The sequence below is a fragment of the Anguilla anguilla genome, chromosome 6 (assembly GCF_013347855.1).
Source record: "Anguilla anguilla isolate fAngAng1 chromosome 6, fAngAng1.pri, whole genome shotgun sequence".
Taxonomy (NCBI): domain Eukaryota; kingdom Metazoa; phylum Chordata; class Actinopteri; order Anguilliformes; family Anguillidae; genus Anguilla; species Anguilla anguilla.
The window spans coordinates 18479400-18496522 of record NC_049206.1 but is presented as its reverse complement, the minus strand read 5'-3'; positions in this window follow the sequence as shown (position 1 = coordinate 18496522).

Sequence of the window (17123 nt, the reverse complement as noted above, 5' to 3'; positions counted from 1 at the left end):
ATGTAATTTAGAATGAACTGTAACGATCATGCATCCTGTATGCTGTATTACTTGATAAGTATGAAGGATGTCTTCTTTGGTAAACAAAATATGGCTGGCTTCCTACACCTTATTGGCAATGAGATCTCTGGCCGTCTGGGTTCCAAGACTGGGAGACACCAAGAAAAAATGGCTACAGGTAATTAAAATCTTTTCCCATACAGAAGCAGAACATAAAATATTTCTGGCTATGATAAATGGAAGGAAATTATATGAAAGAAACATCAAGGAACAATAGGAACTCTTAGGAACAATCCAATAAATTACATCAGGCCATACAGAATTAATATGTATGTAATACAACTAAATATCAGTAGTGTGTACTATTTTCTGCACTGAGCAATTCAAATTAATTTAATTTAATTTATGGGCCACCATACTATAAAATGGAAATGATAAAACTTTACGTGTACCTGCAGCACATGGGTGTACTTAAGATGTTCACAATTCTCACATTTCGCTTTTCATGCAATACATAATTTACTCCTGAAGAAAATGCTGCCCGTGGCCCAACTGATGCTGACCCAAGCTATTGTCGTTTTCCCGCCTTTTATACACAGAAATAATTAATTCCGAAAAGGGATTACTGTTTCGGTTTAAAGGTACACATTTCGTTCTGCTTATTTTAGTTCCAGAACTCATAGACTTGATGGAAAAAAGCCTCTAGTCATTGCTGTACAGCAGAGGTAATCAGAGATGGCTGTATTGTGTTATCTCACCATCTATTGATTGGGACTTACTGGCAAATGGGGCTTCTAAGAGGACTCTGTCCCAATGTAATAATGTAGACCCCATCTGTCAATCAAACGATTAATCTGTCAGACACCCAGCCGATGTTTACTTCCGCCTTGCAGATATTCCTCGAGGAAGTGCTTTATAGGGATAAGCTGTACAGGGGAACCAAAAACTGCTCCATCGCATACAACTATCCACAACAAATATGGCTCTGCACGGTGGCTCAAACAGGTCTTACTGCATCGGCTCTGTTACACACAGCTGCTGTGTGCATTAAAATAAAATCTGATATGTGAGGATCATGTTTGCCTTTGCGGCAGTACAGCTGAGAGTGAAGAACACCAACTGTCACCCGCTATTTTTCTACTGAATCGTGCCTTCTGTTATGGTAGTACTGTGCTTTTATCCATAACTTTCTTTCGTATATAATGATTGACTAATAATTCAAACTATTGTGGAGAAATTTGAAAACAATATGGTATGTTGATAATGGACAAAAAAAATGAAAAATAGCTTTGAAACATGTTTGTGTGAAGAGGACACACAAGTTACATGTGGGTAATTCTGTCACAGACGCAGGCAGAAAAGAATGAACTGCTTATAGGTAGTGACAGTAGAACAGTGGTTGTACCGTTATTTAAATCAGTAAGCTTGTTAATCAAATGGAGCAATCAAAACCAGTTTCAAGATATAACCAAATAACGGTAAGCTCTGCCCCTTCATCCTCCTCCTCAGCACACAGTCACACACATGCATGCACACACTGACACACACACACACACACACACACAAACCGTTATAGTTCCCTAGTCTTAACTGCATTGTGCACTTGCAAGAGAGACCAAAATAATAAAAACTTACCCTTAAAACATTACAATTAAAGGTGTTTTACTGACCTATGAGTCGGGCTAGATTATGTTCTAATTGAGCCAAAATGGTTCCTCTCCCATCTCTGTTCTCCAGCTGTGGATACAATGAGGACTAGCCCCTCTGCGACCAGTCAGATCTTTAGATCTAATTTGGTTTAGAACTAATTGCTTCAAGCTCTAGATTTAATTAAGTACCTGTGCCTCTTTTGACACCAGCCATCTCATTTAATACCCTTCAAAGAAACAAAAAGACACAATTTTTGCGCCACAGAATTTAGAACAAATACTGTATGGAAAAGCAACTTCTAAATGTTGGGAATTAACTCGATTTGTGGATTTTTTTGCTATGGAGTCACAGGAAGAAGTGCTCACACTCCGGACTGCTTCTTAAATTGAAGCAGGTTCAGGATGAGGATCAGTATAAAGCCTTGTGATTCTCCATGCATTTCTGGGGAAAAAAATATTTACATTTATCTTTTCATTTAAATATTAAACTGTCTGTTAATCAGTGCAATGGTTTGTGTGTGTGTGTGTGTGTTTGTGTGTTTGCATGAATTTCAATGAATTGGTGTGTGTGTATGTGGGTATGTACTGCATACAGTTTCATGTGTGACATCTACATTGAACATTCACTAAACACTGAGAAGAGACATGGAGCAGAGTTGTCTCTAGAGATAGATAGGCAGATAGATAAAAAAATAAAAAAACTGTTGTCCTCAGGGGCAGATTTGTCCTGTGGCAGGATCTTAAGAAGCAATACAGACAAAACACACAAGCACAGATATTAAGCCATAGAAGCAGAATACAAACTACTTATATAACAGCGAAAAACAATATTAATATGTATGCCAATAGACAAGCACGATGCATTAAGAGATCAGGATAAGCAAAAAACAGAAATAATAGCTGAACCAGACATGGTTAGGCATCAGGACTGGAAGAAACCATCTCTAAAGCTATCAAAGTGGCAAGAGCACCGGGGGCCTAGGGGCCTAGACTGATCCCAGTCCAATCTGAAAACTTATTTAGATTTTGCAGATCTGAGAGGCATTCAGGTAGAAATTCCTTTGTAACATGGACATAAAAATAACCCTTCGGGAAAAAATTTAACCTTCAATTTTCCATCCACGGGCTGTTTGTGATCAGCACTGCAGTTCTGTTGCAGGAACATTGGGTCTGTCTGATATAATGCGGGCTGATTGTCTCTCTCTGCTCACATAAATGCTCACTTTACTCACTCAAACTGATACCAAGCAGAAATAGTAATAAAATGTATTTGAATGTTTCTCAGGTAAACTATAAAGACAATACATATTTTAGCATTTGCACGTTTGTGCATGTTTGCAAAATGTAAGAAAAATGTTATTATACTGTTTTATAAATTGAAATAGATTGTAGTTTTCATGTTAAGTGTATGCATGTCAAAAATATATAATTATGAAATTATTTCCTTAAAGTAAATCTGTGCAGGAAGTTTCCTTTAAGAATATATATATATATATATATATATATATATATATATATATATATATATATATATATATATAGCAATTATTTTTTAGTACTATGGGAAGCTGTATAGTAGACCCAAAGGAGAACAATACAGTCGAATATAAAAGTGGAGGAATTTTACCCTTAGTCCAGCTGTAGCTTATTGGGGCAACTTATGGAAATGTGTAAATTGACTTATTTATCATGTTTTTTAAACACCCACCCCCCTCCACAATATGGAATTATCACTCAAGTCACCACTGTATAACTTGGCCATTTTTCACACTTCCACAGCAGAGTTACTGCTTATAGAGAGGTCAATCACTCACTGAGTACACCTGGTAGCCAGTGTGCACCTGGTGCGTTGTTGGGAGGAGTCAATGTAGTGGTTTTTGACAAAGGCGGGCTCACTTCAAACCATCCCAAGGCAGCTGTGTCCCTCCATGGCGGACTACTGGTCATAATTTGCAAATAACCCCAGACTCAAACCATTTAAAAATATGAGGCCTAGACTGCACTCTTGATGAATACCCAAGAAAATAGATTATTTGGTGCATGCTGTTATATCTACTCCACTAAGTTTCATTGCATAAACGTAGTTTTATACAAAGACAGTTGAATTTTTCTACAAAGAAAAAACAATGTTAATTCATTTAACTGACTTCATTACACAATTGAAAATATAAGAACACTGCATGCAACAAAACTTCCAAAAATATACACTACATATCGTTCTTTGTTTAGAGTGATTCAGTACTGGCATTGCTGAGGAAATGAAAAAAAAGCAATAAAGGTCTAACAAGTAATAAAGATTAAATTGCGATCCCACTAATCAGCTTTCTACCATATGGATTGGATTTGATTATATGAGCTTTAATTAACATTTTCTTTCATCTGTGGGCGATTAGTTACCAGCTGTTGACGCCAAGCCCTGAGGATGGTGTGGTGTTACTGTCGCCTGTCTCAGGTGTTGCTTCTCCTGTCTCTTCCAGTAGCCAGGGAGCGACTGACAAGGGCTGAGACTTCTGGTGGTGGGGGGAGATTTGCAGGAAGGGTGGGGGCTCGTTTGCCATGACTCTGTGTTATACCATATCCCACCAGCAGAGGGAAGCCTATCAATACGTAAGATGTAGATTGAGACCTCGAAGGAGGGATGCACGGCTATGAGTGAGTGTGTGTGTGTGTGTCCGTGCATGTGTATGTGAGAGAGAGAGAGTGAGTGTGTGTGTGCGAATTAGAGAGAGAGAGAGAGAGAGAGAGGGAGACAGAGAGAGGATGCGTTGATCTATGATCTATGGACAGCTCTTTTTGTCACAGAGAAGACGGCCAGTGGCTTTGCGCCGCTGTCTGCCTGGTTTCCATGGCGATATTGGGCATAACCAGATTTCTATTCCTGTCCCAGAGGTACAGACTGGCTCTTGGCATGGAGGTGCGAAATGGGCCAACTGTCATTGAATATTTCTTCAATTCCCCCTGTAGGATTTACCAGTAAAATTACAATTCATTTGCACTGGCGCATGACTTACTGAAGCCAAAGTCACAGAGTAGTGATGTGATGCAGAACAGTCTGGTTAAGAGCTATATTCTTGATTCATGTCACGGATGAAAATCACTCCACATGATATTCAAATTAAATGTGTTGATTTTTGCATTCGGTTCAGGTCAGGGAGTGGCAGAAATTTTTGTCTGAATGTCCATTTTTTCATTAAAAAAACATGCAATCGTGTGTCTTTCGTGTGGCGTAGCCCGTAGAGCACTTTCCATATGCTCATTGCGAGCTGCGATGTTGGCGGTTCGAATCTGACCGCCGACCTTTGTTGCATGTCTCTCTCTCTCTCTTATCCTAGTTCTTCCTGTCTCTCTACACCAATCTGTCAAATCAAAAGCTGAAAAAGCCCAAAAAAAACATGCAATTGACTGCATCAAACTTGAATGTATTGCAGCTTAAATGAAATGTGAACTGCTTTAATTCAGACTATTTGGTAGGTTTTTATGCATAAACTGCTAATTTCAGGTCCTGCCACAGCACCTTTACTGGGTTCAAGTCAGGACTTTGACAAGGCCACTCCAGAACTTAACTCTCCTTTATTTTCAGCCATTCAGATGTGGACTGTATTTTGTGTTTTGCATCGATGTCTAGCTGCATAACTCAATTAAGCTTCAGCGTTGGCTCACAGATAAAAGACCACACATTCCTCTGAATAATTCCCTGGTGAGGAACATGGTTTCTTCAATAATGCCAAGTCATACAGGTCCCAAGGCAGCAGAGAATCCGCACACCATCACACTACCGCCACCATGTTTTGACTGTTGGTAGGATGTTCTAGTGGTTAAATCCTGTATTTGCTTTACACCATTGACAATTTGACCAGTGTTGCCCCAAAGGTTCCCCTTTTAACTCATCCTGTCCACAGAACATTATCCCAAAGGCTTGGGGATCATCCAGGTGAAGGTGAATGTGTGTGTGTGTGTGTGTGTGTGTGTATGTATATATGTATAAGTATTTTCATCTTCCTGATTTCCTATATTAATGCATATTTGTCACACTGAATGGTTTCAGATTTATATATATATATATATATTTGTAATTCCATTTTTTATCATTACAAAAATTTATTGCAAACAGTCATTCTGTTAGAAAAACCCATCTATATAGTACCTTTTAAACACTACTGGGTTGGATCTGACAGACAGATTGTTCAAAGTTAGCCTGTACTGAGTAGGTTTACTCTTCTCCCCTGGCCAAATAATTTTATAACAGTATTATTCCTCTCAAACCTGCAAGATGGCATGCTTTGAAATATTGTTAATTTTCACCATGACACCACATAAGCATTTTTTTAAAAACACACACTTTCCTGGCTCTTCACAGACTACCAAGTGTCACAGGTGATGCTTAAAGATTTGAAGTTTTAATCGTTGATTTGGAATGCGTATCAATGAAACAGCGGCGTGAGGCACAGAAGACGTCCACGTGACCTGACCGTTGGGTTTCTGGAGCGGACGGGAGACCTCAGGGTCAGCGGTGCCAATTTAAGCTTTCGCATGCCAACTCGCACAACGGGACAGCATGTAAGGGCAAGGGGGCCCCGCTGGGTAGACAGGGGGGGGGAGGGAGGGAAGAAATCCTGCCAGATTCACTGATCTTTAAATCACCCAGATGGATCGCCCCGCTCGCCGTGTCTGGTGCGTCAGCTAGTCCCCTCGTGATGAAGATGGGTGAATCCCACAGCATGACACCCTCAAACGTGAGAAGAATTTCAATTTTGGCAGAGTCTGCCTCCACGCAGGCCAGTCTTTATGCAAGACCGGAATTCTAAGCCAGTTCAGTGTTATGAAGCATTTGAGCGGAACGGCCAGTGATCTCAGTCATAAAACCCCCAGTGATTTCATTTCATCCATAGTATAGACCAGGTGGATTGTCATTTTAAAAAATACATACATTTGGCTCAGTTCTCCACAATTTTAGATTTGTAATCAAACAATTCTCATGTGGTCTCATGCAGGTGCTCAGCTTTTATTAAAAGGCATTTTACACATTTTGGTTTCACCATGTAGAAATTACAACACTTTTTTTAGTCTCCCCCATTTCAGAGCACCATTATGTTTGGGACAAGTGGCTTCACAGGTGTTTCTAATTAGTCAATTGCTTCCTTAATGCAGGTATAAGAGCTTTCAGTATGTATCATTGTGTTGATTCAAGGCTTTTGACTGCCTTTGTAGTCTGCTATTGACATTTGTCATTGGTCTCTGGGATTCTGCATTTGTGGATATTTTTTAAAAAGAATCACAAGGCTCACCTTTTTTAGCATTGCTTTTACTTTGTGCATCCGTATTCTTTTTTTAGTTTTTTAAATTATTTATTTATTTATTTATTTATTTATTTATTTATTTATATATATATATATATATTACTGGATTCTTATGTTTCTTACTTTTTTCATTTCATGGTACTTTTATCTCCTTTTAGTGTCTACTTTTTATATGTTTGTGTGTGTGTGTGTGTGTTCAGCACATTGTGCTGCAAATTTGTATGAAATGTGCTCTATACATAAAGCCTGATTGATTGATTGATTTATTGATTAGTGAGGGCCAGAGTTCTGTCAATGGAAGGCAAGGAGGCCATTATGACACTCAGAAATAAGATAAAAACAGAGACATAGGCCAAACGTGAGGCATACCAAAATCAGCTGTTTGGAACATCATTAAAAGAAAGAGAGCGCAGAAATCACAAAGGGACTGGTAGGCCAAAGAAAATCTCTGCAGTTGATGACCAAACAATTCTCACCATAATGAAGCAAAACCCCCCAAACACCTGACCGACGGACCTGAAACACTCTTCAAGAGGCAAGTGTTGATGTGTCAGTGACTACTGTCTGCAGAAGCCTTCACAAACAAAAATACAGAGGCTACATGTCAAGATACAAACCACTAGTTAGCTGAAAAAACAGGAGGGCCAGGTTACAGTTTGCAAAGAAATACCTAAAATTATGCATTTAAAGCCCTCTAAATCTGTCAGATTTTCTCATGGAGCCCCAGACTCTTCTTTCTGAACATACTCCAATATTTTAGTAGTAGACTTTTTTTGCTGATACATTATAAATTCATATATTCTGAAAAAAAAATATCTCTGCATATGAAATAAATAAATAAATATTCTGCTATTTGCAGTTTATAGAACAGATGGTATGAGTCTGCAGGCCAGTAATTTTCAAATCAATGACATAACACATGGGACACACTGTATATTTTGGAGGAGGAAGGCCATGCCAGACTTGTGGCAGAGAAACTGAAGTAGGATTCAAAGGATACGCAGTGCGCACACACGCAACTGGCTTGCCATTGCCTGGAATTTAGACTTTTTGTCTTGTCTCGGGCCGCATAATTCTCTGCACCATACAAGTCTGTCTATGGACTGTGGAGGTCGGCCAGCTCTCTCTGTGCTGAATAAACAGTGTGTGAACTCAAGTCGTAGCAGTGGTCTCAATTACACAATGCATTACTGCAGTGGAATGTATAGCTATCTAACAGCTAGCTAACAGCAGTAACAGCAACCTAGGAGTTAACAAATGTGCATGACAAAGAACGCATGCCTGAACTACTGAATACTGTATATATGAGCGGCTGAAGTGAGGAAAAAGTCATAGAGAAATTCAGAATTTGGCATCTGAGTCAATTAATTTCTATATATTTATTAAAAAATAAAAAGCTATGATTATTGAAAGTATTTTAAAATTATATAATAGTATAATAAAATAATTACATACTTGTATGGTTATGTTCAAAACTAGACACGGCACACCTTAAGAGACAGAGACTTTCTTACATTATTGAACTAATATAAAGGGCTTCCAGAATTATATTTTACAATTCTCATAAACATATCAGTGCAATAATGAATTTATTCATTTACCCATATAGGCCGACTCATTTTACAGTACCAAAAAGGATACATGGAAATGTGCGATTGCGAAAGCAAGACAAACGCCGCCGAAGCTTGTTTTAACAGCCAAGCTGTTGGTTAATATAATGGTGCGCGGCAGGGGGTCCCCAGAGCCTGCTAAAAGCCAGAGGGGTAGAAAATGTGCGGCTCCTTCATGTGAGAGGAGACATGGCACACATTTCTATCACTATTTATTGATCATTAACTGTTTGCAGAGCAGTCATTATACTGCCGCTGTTATTTTTTATAACACGCTCTCGGATTCCCGGTCGATCCTCGAGTCCGCTGCTGTGAAGAGCTACCCTCCAAACCAGCTGTCTCTTCAATGGAATACTGAATCATTTCTTAAAGTCCACTGCAAATTTCAGGAATATACCGATTTCCTCATTATTATTATTATTATTATTATTATTATTATTGCTACTATGTAAAGTCTCCATGGCTACATCCATGATGCAATTCAAACTGCTGTCATGGTGGCTTTGCAAACGGAAGCAGGGAAATGCGTGCTGAATTACAGCTTCAGTTAGATCCTCGGCATGTGGGGAAACACACTTATGCGTGTGCCCTCATGCATGCCCTCGCACTCTGTATGTGGCGCAAACAGATCCAAGGCAGGTGTTCAATTGTGTAAAGTGCAGCGAACCGTCACACGTTAAAGGCACCTTGCAACAGTCGCCCTTTCATCCTGAGTTATGTTAAGGGCTCCTAAACTTCATAATCGCAAGGCCCCTTAAAATAACCGCACTATGGATTAGGACTCCAATTATTCTTTATCCAACACCTACTACGGGCTTCAGCATACTGACAATATAACAAATTAGCACATGAAAGTATTTCTAAATTGTCATGGCATTATTTAATGAATCAATTTACAACATATATCTTTGACAGTGTAGTGGTCATTATTTCACACCAGGTGAGATGTTGTCTTATCTAAAATTAAATATATGAAATATGAAACGTTAAACAAATATTCTTACAAAGTGAAGCATATTATCCATTTTGAGGACACCTTGAATGTTATACACTTGCACATAAACGTGCAAACAAGTCTCCCTGATGTATCCTCCATTTTTGTGGTGGTTCATTTTTTCCAATTCAATTCAACGTAATTCCCTTTGAGGGAATTTAATCCAGCCATCTCTAAATCAGTGTGCATATACACACACATATGCACCATGCTACATAGACAGATATATCAATCTGAACTGACCCAGAGAATCTGACCCCTAATAAAAATATTGCCCCTTATCAATGTACCCAAATAACTCTGCTACCTTTGGTTGACAGCTGTCAGATTAAGATGGATAGACAGATTTACTGCTATAGAAGCTTGTGCTGCTGAGTTCAGGAATGACATGCAGCACGTTGAGATTGAGTGACCCTGTGTTCCAGTGTGATCGGGGAATCAAACCCTGGTGACAAGCTGACTGAAGTAAAGATGGATTCCGCTCTTGTGAAGATGATTGATACACGGGAGATGTGGAATTCTTCCTCACGTGGTAGAACTGCAACATGCAAGTGTGTTAAACCGAGGGGCCACATCCATCTTGGTTTGTGCAGGTTGTTCTACCATTAATGACTTCAGGAAGGGACCAAAATATGAAACACATCTAGCTATCAAAAGCTTTGCATTACACTTTCCACAAAGAACTACATGAATAGTCATAAAATACTGTTTATACCAACTGACATAGACTGTTGTGTGATATCACCACTGCAACCCAATATGTTATGTTATGGTAATGCCACTTATGATATGACACAGCACACCCTATTTCAGTCTATGACAGTTAGAATACATGTTGATGAGTGTTTATGCTATTCATCACATAATCCTTATAAATGCTTAATGTGGTTCCCTTATCATGTTGGAAACTTAGGATATGCTACCATTTAGTACAACTATAAAGTAATATTCTTAATTACTTTTGCGCTGCAGTGCAATCTTTCCGCTTAGTTCAAGGGTTTCTCCATCCAGCGGGAAAGCAGAACAATTTTAGATTCAAGGTGCCCATGTCCCACCTATATGTGTCCCTAAAACTTTGACATGAGTTTGAGTATTTCACCAAGTCAAATCAGGTTTTCTGTTACTAGCAGTGGAGTGCACATTTACACAATCATTCCCAGCCTGTGAGATAACAGCTGACCCGTCTAGCCAACCGGGCCCTTTCCCTCTTCTCCTGGTAGCAGCATAGCCAATAGCCTGAGTGATCTACTCAGCAAACATGGGGTGTATTAGAGTGTATGCTGCAGGGGAGCCATGGAGATAAGATAGGAAGGAAGAATCTCAGTGAGGAATGCCTTAAAACATCTCTGCTACTTCCACCAACAGGGATGGTGCAGGTTCAATTTTGCTGCTAGAAGGAACCATGGTGGATGTGGGTGCTCGACACCTTTCATCTAATACGTATTGCTATATGCATCTACAAAACCATTTTGGTGTACCAGTTTTGTGCCTCGTTTAATACTTGTTTGTGATATAGCTTATATGAAAATATTAGATTTTTTGTATCCTGATTATTCTCATGTCCTGTTTGCTAACTTGTACTCAAGTGAATTTTCAAAGACCAACAGGCAGAATGTGAAGCTAAATGCACTTTTTTTGTCGTTTGAGTATGCCTTTGCTTATTTTGAAAGCTTCAGGCTGAAGCAAACAGGGGCTGGAAAATGTACTCATGAAGATGACATTTAACCTCGGTGTAAAAAACAGGTGCTAACGAGATGGAGCTATCTCCAGAGTCCACTTGCTTTATCGCGAGTGAAGATAACAGCTCCAGTGAGCAGGTCTGCTTTACTCTGTCTTCATCTTCAAACTGCCCTGGCCTGCTTTGAGACAGTGGCTCTCCTTAAGGGTGGCCTCGCGCCCTGGAATAATCGCTTTCGATTTAAAGGGCATCACAGTCAAGTCTGTGCAATCTAAAGGCAGTGGTGTGACCGAGTCCTGGGGGTCGCTCATCCATGCAGTGTGTTAGATATGCAGGAGCCATTGTGGATGAGCTGCAGTTTAAGTTAACATTTACTGTTCTTCTTGTTTTGTGTAAGGTATCTTATGACTACCCCAATTAATCTATAGGTATTGATCAAAACTGGGTGAATTTTTGTCCGATCATTTGGATGTTTTTTGTTGTTATTACTGTTGTTGTTTTGTCATTTATTTATTTATTCTTTCTAGGGGTGCTTTTTGAAAATCACAATCAAGCAATCAAATGTGTTTTCTTTTTTTTTTTACACACACACTCTTTCTCACACATGCACACGCGTGCACACGCACACACACACACACGCAGAGGATTTCAATTCTGTGATTTCACCTCCCCCAAATTGAGAGAACAAACAGCTTAGTGTGTTTTATGGCTTGTGTCTGGGTGTATGGATGCTTAACCAATTCCATGTTATCTAGGGGGTAATTGAAAGTTGAATCAGTAAACAATTGAAAGCACAGAATCAGTAAACATTTCACAGCGGCAGATTTGTCATGGGGACCATGTATTCATTTAGGGTAGTAAGTATCCAACCATGAGACAAGAATAAACATCAGTCACACTGTTTTATGCCATTCTACTTAAGACAGGAGGACATGCACTGTACTTTGTTCTTCCCATGCAGTCATTGCTGGGGCGTTGAAACCCTGTGCCCTCCTTCCTTCAGCAACACTTGCAATACCTTTTGACGTCACGTGTCAAGGGTTGCGTCAAACGCAAAGGTTCTTAAAGGCTACTTTATGGCCTTGTAGGATTACTCAGAGGAAAGAGTGTGATTGTTGAGCAGACACAATAAATTCTTCTTGAAATATACAGTAGACCTTCTAATCTTTTACAGCTTGCCCTCTAACTTAAAATCCCTTTTTATTGCTTTAGCATTGGACAGATAGTAGGGAAGCAAGATTATGATTGAATCGTTCTGCTGGATCTACGGTGGCAAAGAGCATTGGGAAACAGCATAGCTCACAGTCAAAGGGAGCTCTTGAACCGTGCAATGTGGAAGCAGAAATGCATTGCAGCAGCTCAGCAGCTCGGCAAGCCTTATTGTTGAAAGCGCCGTATGCCTTGGCAGTGTTTGTGAGCACATTTATGTGATGCATGCACTGCAAAGGCCAGCAGTGGTTCATGATAAGACCTGCTGAGCTAATGCAATGCATTTCTGCACAGCTCCCTCATTGTGATGTTTAAATCCAGGTAGCACAAAACTTTCCACTGTGTAAACCATTTACAATGTGGTAGGCTTCGCTAAATAAGACAGAAGCAAATGTTTGATTTAAACATCTGTTAGAAGCTAGAAAACAGGGAAGCTTGCTAGGGACCAAATGGCTTGGTGAATGTGCAATACTGGTTGTTGTATATACATACATCACTAGAATGACAGCAAATGTAAGTATATAATGTAAGTATAGTAAGCCTGAAAAGGCAGGAGCAACACATACCAATCAACCTCAGAATTGGGTCTGTTTGTGAGGCACATTATACCCTGAGGTTATTTGTAATCAACAAATCAAATCAATCAGCCTCAAGTGTGCATGCCTATGCCTCAGGGTGCTGCTGTCCAAGGTTCTGAAGACCTCTCATGCTTTGGGAGGTAAGAAGAGACCTCTCTACTCCTCCCTGACCACTCACAGCATCACAGATATATTCTGCTGTTATGAATGGTGCATGTAAGTCATGAATGTTGGATCCTATGTTGCTCTTGAATTTAAAGCTTCACATCAGGTGATATACTGAGAATGGTGTAAGCTCATACATAAATGACTCTCAATAAATATAAACTAAGCAAATGGATTCAAAGAGCAATGTTCATATCATGTACAGAAAAGTCAAATTTTATATGAATGAATATTTCATGACAGTTATTGGGATAACTGTGATAGATGCACATTGAATCCCATAAAGTGTAACTTTTTATGTCAGTGTCCAGCAAAATTTTCAACTGTGTTTCCTAATCTTGTTTTGGGAGGTTTTTGTGTGTCTGTAAAACAATTATAGCACATCTCTGGGAGTTCTCTGCATTAGTGCCTTATTTGAACACATTAATCTGCGTGACATTCTGAATTTCCCTCTCAGCTTTGTGAAGATGTTTTATAAATCATTTATATTGGCTCCTAAAGGATTAAACTGCTAAGATGCATGGAGATGGATCACTTTATGAGGAATAATTAACATCACAAAGCTTTGCAAGCCCGTTGCAAAATCCTTTCCTAAATCTTACATTTTAAATAGATGATGTTCATGACCATTTTTCTGCTTTGTTCTTGAACCAAGCTAGTGTAGCGTACTTGTTTTATTGAATTTATTTGTTCTATCTATACATCATTAAATATTTCTAGATCATTAAAATTAACAAAGGAATATTTTGGTAAGAATTGAAAGAACAAGAGCAATTGAGTAAAATATTTGTTCCAAATTAAGATTACAACAGCAGTTATGTTGAGTGCTCTAGTTTATTTTCCAGTTTTGGCAAATTTGTTCTCAAAAATTGCCAGCATTTATGCAATAATTGTCACGGTTTTGTTGAAAACCTCCAGAGATTCAAAAAGCTTTTTGTTAAGTCTCTTATTCTCAAAAAGATGCTTCATACTACTGGCCTGATATATGTTTTTAACAATCGACTCTCACACTTTTACAGTTATTATGGTGTAGTCTAACTGTGGTATAATGGTTTGCATGACTAATTTGCTCGGTCATGTTTGCCAATCATAGTGTCAAATGTATGAAATATGACAGCTTTGTGCAACAATTTGAAGTGGTCTATTAAATCGCCAGAGGGGCCATTTCTGTGCCAGTTCATAGAGAAATTTAGATGAACTGGGTCCATTGGTTTGATAAGCCTATTGCAAATGTTGATGCTGGCCCACAGAGTAAGTTTTTGACTCATTTCTTTTCAGCCTAATACACCTGGGGAAATCTGGGTCTTTTAGAGTGGTGGGTGGAACCTTGTTTGTGGGTTGTGCTATACGGGTTCGAAAGTCCACAGCTTAACTACCACCCCCCTTTTTTACTGTAAATAACATGCGGCATAAAATATGTATATTCTGCAGTTTTATACTGCTATTATTAATTTAAATTATGGCACAATGTTCAATATTGAATGGCATACACTACTGCGTGTTCTATATTTTTTTGCAATACATCATACTTTTAATGGACATCAAAGGTACCATTCAGTGTTGGTCAGGGGTCATTGCATATTCTAGTAAAACAAATTGCCTGAAAGTCGTGTTGAATGATTTGAAGTTGAATCTTTTTTAGCATATTATGGCATTTCTCACATTAGTAAAATCCCCAGATATTCCTGTTTTTATCTTTATGGGTTTGTAGTTACAAACCCTAAGCAATGATGTTATTATGTGTTCAATACGATCTCAAGTGTTTATTTTTCATCTTAAGCACATTTGTGACTTGATTTCACCTCAGATATTCAAATGATTGGATGTATGCAAACAGGGAATACTAATAACATGACATCCCAAATCACGATGCAACAGCGATTGAGCACATGAGCAATCACAGCCGATGGCCAGTGAGTGTATGCATGCCTTAATGGTGGGAATAACAGCCGAGAATTAGACCTCAAGGCCTAATTTTCCAGGCACTTAGGTGACCGACCGACTGCGAGAACTGATGAAAAGAAAACAGACGCAGAGACGGTTTTGAATAGCCGATCAAATTAGAGTGACGGACCACTGCGCCCCCCCCCCCCCCCACACACACACACCCCTTTTCTCCCACCACCTTTCCTTCACCATGAACACATTGATTCACTACCCTTTACCAACTCACCAATACTGCAGGGATACACAAGACAAAAATTGTAAGTAAAATTGTGAGTAGAACTCTATAACTGCATATGAGGGCTGCTGTTTTAGGCATAGGAGGAGCTTCACTGCATGGTGTAATAACAGACTTCAATCCTTTCATAAATACCATTTCAACTCAATGTTTAACATAAGCACTACATTGCATGGATAACTTTTCTGAAATGTCAGGACCAGTGATTGATGCAGTATTATTTTTCAGATAAATAAATAAATAAATAAATAAATAAGACCCGGAATGGATAAATGCAATGTGATAGCCCACCATTTAAAATCAGTTTAGTCTGATTTCCTTGCTTTGGCTTTGAAAAAATCAATGTTGAGGTTGTAAGGGACATGCAATGTTACTTTGAATTGTTAGTAGAGTGCTCCTCAAACTAAATCTTAAATGTTTTTTTTACAATTCATAGTACATGTATCACTGTCAAATACAGTGTGCATGAATAATGCTTATTTCTGATGAGATATTCTATCTGGCTGAACAATTTATTTTCAAGCATTGTGATACGTTACCAAAATCATGAAGATTAGGTCCAAAGAGCAACAGCAGCTATGTTGAATTTTCTTTCATTGGCATTACACACTGCCCTTTTTCACTTCAACAAGGTCATCTCTAGAGTGCCAGCTCCTGCTTAATTCAGCACTCGGTTGATTGTTGTTTATTCCACATTGACTGATAAATGGTAGTGATCTGGTGAACGTTTGACAGATTGACTCTTTTCCATTAGCAGCACAGACCTCATTACAAATGTCAGCTTGTCAGCATTGAAAGTACAACCAACTGTTTGAGGAAATTGACACTTTCATCCTATAGTCCTGTGATTTTTAAGATCAAATTAATCTCACTTGGACTTTGCGGTTGCAAAGAGGGGGGAGTCATGTGATGCCAGCCTGTCAAGCCTAATCACATGCATACTTGTTCCCCTGGCGCAATGAAAACACTTGAGCATGTCAAAGAATTCATTAAAATGGAATCACAAGGCTTGTTCATTGTTCAACAAATAAGCCATTTTGATAGGCTGCATTTACCAGTGCAGGAAAAACATAAGGGTGAGAGCGTGCCAACATTAAACTAATTTTGTTCCACCATATTCATGAGAGCACATCTCAATAGTAGCTCGCCTACAAAATGCAACAAAAAAACAATCAATGTGATATGACAAAAACAGAAAACAAAAAGGCTGATTGCAGTCATTTGCTCAGCCAGTTAGCCCATGCAACACTTAAATTCATGTAACCCTTTTTTACAGCATGAAAAGAAGACATTTTTTTGACAACACCACAGGCAATGCGTCAGTCATCTGAAAGCAGCCACCTGCAAACTTGTTGGGTGGACAGTAGGATAAAGAATGCATTGCGTTGTGGTCGTTCGTCAAAGCAGACCTGTGGCTGCAGAGGAGACAGGGGTACATGGATGGCTCTGGAATGATTATGCATATGCGTGCTTGGCAGACATTTTAAAACATAAAAAGAAGAAACTCCTCACAGTGCTCTAAATGAACAGCTCTGAAGCTGTGTTCTCTGATAATTCCCCTGGTGGCCTGTGACTGCAGTTGCAATTTAAACAAAACTGCAACTGCATGCAGTGTTAATGCTGGTGGGAGGTTTGCTGCTGTGTCGATATTGATAAACTTGTTCACCCATCTCATTGGTAATTGAGAATAAGCTAGCGCTCTTTCCTTAATTAAACAGGAAAAGGTTTTTTTGAGTCAATTACACTAAATAATTACACAGT